The sequence below is a fragment of the Helianthus annuus genome, chromosome 16, assembly GCF_002127325.2.
Source record: "Helianthus annuus cultivar XRQ/B chromosome 16, HanXRQr2.0-SUNRISE, whole genome shotgun sequence".
NCBI lineage: Eukaryota > Viridiplantae > Streptophyta > Magnoliopsida > Asterales > Asteraceae > Helianthus > Helianthus annuus.
Window position 1 is genome coordinate 187,711,435 of NC_035448.2, and position 6,082 is coordinate 187,717,516.

The 6,082-nt window shown below is 37.9% G+C and overlaps 1 non-coding gene across 1 annotated transcript; it reads right to left on the reverse strand.

The window, feature by feature from the left end:
- Positions 1-5,425: 5,425 nt before the first annotated feature.
- Positions 5,426-5,532, reverse strand: LOC118488579. The gene has a single exon (XR_004885123.1). It is a non-coding gene; the product is annotated as a small nucleolar RNA R71 (small nucleolar RNA).
- Positions 5,533-6,082: the final 550 nt, after the last annotated feature.

Below are 6,082 nucleotides of genomic sequence, written 5' to 3' on the forward strand. Positions count from 1 at the left end.
CTCCACAGGAGTGCTCATCTTCTCCATTGGGTTTGTATTCTTGAATCGTTTGCCTGTAAAACAAAACACACACCGATGAACAACCACCACATGCACAACAAAATACGGAACTTAAAACCCTCTTACGTTTGTATTTTTTTGTGAATCTCTTATCATAATCCATGGATCCTATCTAATTTTGGTTGGGATTGATTTTCCGGAAGTTCGTTTAGAGAGAGAGGGAAAGAACGCGTGAAATGAGGGATAGTTATATGATTTGACGGTTTATTTACTGATTTAAAACAGGTTCAATTACCAAACTACCCCTATTATATTAAAACCATCTACTTTTGAAACACAGTTATTACGAAATTGCCATCAAGTTGATCTCAGCCATTAAACACATTGATCTGATGGTGGAGATCGCTTCCTACACTTTGTAGGAAAAACACACTTTGTACCAGAACCCCACCCTATATATATATATATATATATATATATATATATATATATAGGGGAGGGTTATCTTGAGAACGCTAAATATTGCGAGAACCGTGAGAACGAATGAAAAAAGCAATCAAAACCAATTTTTTTAATACAAACCTCATTGTAATTAAGATACATCATCAAAACAAGAATTTATAACATCAAACAATTCATTTCTCCTTTCAAAATCACTCTTTTTAGATTTTTTACACATGTGTAAATATAACAGATTTACACATGTGTAAATGGCAAACTTACACATGTGTAAATTTTCTTTATTTACGAATTCACGTAAATTTAAACGTGTAAATTGAATTTCTAACATTGTATTCGAATAATAATGATAAGTGTAGAAAAAAAAATTTGAATTTGAATTGTTTTTGACCAAGTTTTCATGGTTTTTTTATTTGTTCTCACGGTTCTCACAATATATATATATATATATATATATATATATATATATATATATATATATATAGGATAGGAGTTGGCCAGAAAGTCCAAATTTCCTAAAAAGTATAAAAAGTCATAGAACGCCATAATGTCAACCATAAAACACACCAAAAACCCACAAATAATATGATGAAGATTACTAAAACATCATGTATGTGGGTTTTGTGTTGTGTTTTAGATGGTAAGGCTCTGATTGTGGAATGACAAATATTATTGTGTTTTATGTTGTTTAGCATTGTGTGTTTTATATTCATAGTTCTACGATGGTGTGTTTGAAGTTTTTATGGACTATTAGAGTTTGAATATGGTGTTTTAGTAATATTCATTCTATTATTTGTGAGTTTTAGGTGTGTTTTATGCCTTAAATTATTGTGTTATATGACTTTTTACACTTTTTAGGAAAAACACACTTTCAATAGGATCCCCACTCTATATATATATATATATATATATATATATATATATATGGTGATAATTTTGATGAATAATAACCAGTAGTATTGAATCTAGGTAATGATATGTTGTTATAAGTTCAAATCATGAAGATTATAGCCTCATTTAAAAGAAAACTGAACATGAGGAACTAAAAGTAGACAATTGGAAAAGTTGTTTTAATAAAAATAAAAAACACAGCACACACTTGTGTGTGTGTACGTATGTGCGACCAGAGACAAGGAAAAACACCCCAAACCCTTCTTTCATCAAATTGATCAAATTGATGGGTGAATTGAGATCGTTGTTAGTGCATGAATCAAGAATCTTGATCACCCACACTTGTTTAACAGAAGGTAAGTTACAATTTCAGTTTTGGTGATGTTTGATTTTGGGTGAAACTTGATTAATTGAAGTTCTTGAATAATTGGGTGATGTTCTGATTTAAGGAAGTGTGATTTAAGTGTAGGATCATAACCCTAACTAAAAATATGTGAATTAATTGATAAAATTTTGTGTTAAGATTGTTATGTGCCATATAATGAAGTGCGTTTTGATCTAGAATGAAAAGCCCCAAGATAAAGATATTGTATGAATAATGTGTGTAATGACCTAGGTTTATTGAAATAGCATGATAATATGGGCTATGGTGAGTAATTAAGTTTGTGAAGTTGAGATTCTTGGATTTACCAAGGTCTAATTGAACTAAAATGGCTAGCTAAAAAGTATGCGCATAAGGTGCTTGACAAAACGCCTAAAAGATGTTGATAGACACAAATTTTGATGTGTTTGGCAAAATTTAAAAGCTTTAGTTATGACCCGAAAGGTTCTAATGATAATTGGCTTGTATACTTTAGGCAACGCAAGTGAGGCGTCAGAAAGTCAAGCCGGTGCGGACACTCGCTTGAAGGGAAAGCTTTAAGGTACGTAGATTATGCTTCGTAGAAATTCATGTTTGTATAGTATTAGCGTATATTAGATTATTATAGATTTGTTGTAGAAACCGGTTTGTACATGTACGATGTATTTCGTATGGCCGAACCGGGAAATATAGATAATGATCCAATGATAAGATTGAATGTTTGAAAGTGATGAATTTCACTAAAACATTTAAACGAGTCAAAATGATAAGTGCATTAAAGGTTTGGTTATATAAAAGCGATGGATTACGCTAAGTAAGTCTAATGGGTCAAAATGAGGTTTTGATGCAAACCAGAATGGTTGCATAGTTATTGACTTTGGAATATTACCGGATAATGGATAGGATTGCAAATAAGCGTGTAAACCGAGAAATGCTGACGCGGGATAATAGTCAAAGAACTCGGTTTATGAGTTGTGACTAAATGGACAAACAATTTCACAATTAGAAATTGCGATAACAAAGTTTAATCATGTGTAGATGAGCGAGGTGTATAACCTTAACGCATACCGAATAACGGATGCATAAATCCCATGAATGGGACTCCGGATAATGAGAAACTTTTATAGTTGATGTGTGTAAAATGCAACATATAAAACACATCAATTAAGGCATAAAACTAACCCTTTTTAAGTACTAATGTTGGAAAAAGAGTGTTTTTGTCTTCCTTTTGTATTTTCAGGATGAAATGAGCTCAAAATCACAAAAGAAGCAAAAAGACCACTAATTCTACCATAAATACAAGAAAAGGAACAAAAGTAGACTGCCCGGACCCTCAACGGCACCTCCCAAAGCAAAAAGGAAGAAACAGAGTCTGAACACGCCCCGTGTCCAGCGAACACGGGGGCGTGCCCAGGAAGCAGCAGAAAAGACAAACCAGTAGAAGCTTCCATTGCCCACCACGGGGCCGTGTCCAGCGAGCACGGGGGCGTGGTGAAAGTACAGCAGGCGCATTAATTGTAATTCGCAATTACAATTAATGAGGAGAGAGAGTGTCAGGCGGGCACGGGGCCGTGTCCAGCGGACACGGGGCCGTGTCCAGCCTTCTGTTCAGCCTATAAATAGAGGAGCTTGGCTTCATTCTCTCTCATCTCTTGGCACACCACCTCTCTCACACTTCATCCACCACCCACCACCACCATAACACCATCATCCACCACCATCACCCATTGTCCATCATAGAGTGTGTGAGTCGTCTCGGGATCCAAGATTGATCGTAAGAGTTCTTGACAATCAAGGCCATGTTTGCCTAAGTCTCTTACATCACTTGGTGAAGACAAGTGTTTAGTATAATACTTTTTATTTTTAATCTTTTGCACTTTTTATTTGGTTTTGTATTAATGACTTTAATAACTAGTTACTTATGTTGAAGGTGATCTTTCCTTATCGTTTGTCCTTGGTGTCTTGGCGTTATTTTACTGTCTATATAAAATAAAAGATTTTCACCATTCATATCTCCACGGTCTATATGGAGGTATGTTGGCTACCTGGTCGGGGGTTAAGGGAACGGTTTGGTAAGGGTCTTGCCCTTGTTCAGCGTTTAGAGGTCCTGCTTGGGACCTGGGTCAAATTTAGTAGGATCTCCTTCAATGTCCATAGGTATTGGATGGCGGGGATCCAAACTCTTTGACCCCCTCATAAGTTAACTACTATTAATACTATAACCCGGTTATTTAGGACTGTATCCCTGCTGACTCAGACTACTTAGCCGAGGGTAACGTCACCGCCAGAAGCGGGGCCTACCACAACTTGCATTAATAACTTAATTAATTATCTTTCAATAATCCGACCCTTTAGGATTGTATCCTTGCTGACTCAAACTACTGGGTTGAGGGTAACGTCACCTTCAAAAGAGGGGCCTACTACAATAACTAAGATAATCTCTTAAACAAGTGCAAAAGTGCGAAAATAATCAAAGGTTATACTAATACACGTGTCGGATCCAAGTGATTCATCTTGTCTATCTGTTTTTATTTTATTTTTATTTTCAGCATTTAGTTAGTTTTTATTTTTCTTAGTTTAAAACATTTTTCTAACTTTTTGATTTGATTAGACGTTGAGGATAAACCGGTATTAAAAGCTCTTGTGTCCTTGGACGACCTCGGTATCTTACCAACACTATACTACGTCCACGATGGGTGCACTTGCCCATATGTGTGTTTAGTGTTAGTGAGTATCGTGTTTTATAAATTTAAAACTTGGCTAAAAGTGTAAAAAGGGCTTAAATATACATCTAAAATCATATATACACTGACACGCATCAAGTTTTTGGCGCCGCTGCCGGGGACACAAGGATTTTAAGAAAGTTAGGAATCAACGGCCTAATCATATTTTTATTTTTCTTTAATTTTTTAGGATTTTTTCTTAGATTTTTAGCTTCTGCAGAGCTCAGCACGGGGCCGTGCCTGGTCGGACACGGGCCGTGCTCAGCAAAGTTCCTGGCAGTTTTTGTTTTTCAAGTTACAGAAGGCTGACCACGGGGCCGTGCCGGTGCAACACGGGGCCGTGTCCAACTTCCAGTAACTGGGATCTGGAAAAAAATCACTGTATTTCCGACCACGGGGCCGTGTTCGCTCAACACGGGGCCGTGGTGAACCTTCTGACCGACATTCTTTTTTGTTTTTATTGCAGGACTTGGAACCCGACACCATCCTCACATAGTGTATGAGCTCCAGTTCCAATAAAGACATAAAAGAACCGCTAGAAGAACCCGAACGCTTTCTCAGAAAAAGGTTAAAAGCCAAAAACCAAGAGAAGGTTTCGGGTGATCCACCCCCAATGGCGGACCAACGTACCCTTATGGATTATCTACGGCCCACCGTAGGTAATCTAGGCGCCGCTATCAATGCTCCGAATGTCGAAGCCAATAACTTCGAGCTTCGACCGCATTTGACACAAATGCTCCAAAACTCCGCAACCTTCCACGGGCTTGCGGACGAGGATCCTCATCTACATATAACTAATTTCTTAGAAATATGTGATACCTTTCGGATCAATGGAGCATCAAACGACGCCATACGCCTCCGTATGTTTCCGTTCTCACTAAAAGACCGAGCGAAAGCTTGGCTCAACACCCTCCCAGCTGGATCGGTAAACACCTGGGATGAACTAGCCCAAAAGTTTCTATATAAGTATTTCCCTCCTTCTAAAACTGCTAAATTAATGGCTGAAATTAACACATACTCACAAGAGGACGGGGAATCCTTATATGAAACATGGGAAAGGTTCAAGGAGCTATTACGCAAGTGTCCCCATCATGGCCTCGCGATATGGCAACAAGTATCCACTTTCTACAATGGATTGTTGCCACACACTAGGCAAACACTTGATTCTAGCTCCGGGGGACTTTTAGGTAATCGACGCCCACACGAAATATATAATCAGATTGAGGAAATTGCTCAAACCAATTTTCAATGGCACACTCCCCGGGGAAATAAGTCTATCGCCCCGGGCGCCCATAAGGTCGACGAAAGCACCTCTTTACAAGCCCAAATCGAGGCCCTTTCTTCAAAAATAAAAAAATTAGAAATGACAAAAACAGTCTCGGTTATGGCTTGTGAAGGGTGTGGTGGGTCACATGAAAATTGGAGTTGCATGAAAGAAACGGACGATCAACAAGAAATGGTAAACTACATTGATAATAGACCTAGGCCGTCGGGTCCTCCAACGGGAACTTACAACCAAGGATGGCGAAACCACCCAAACCTTGGTTGGAGGGAAACCGGCAATAGTAGTAACCAACAAACCCAACGAACAAACTTTCAGCAATCAAGAAATGAGTCACAAAATTTCACTCAACAACAAGGTGGACGA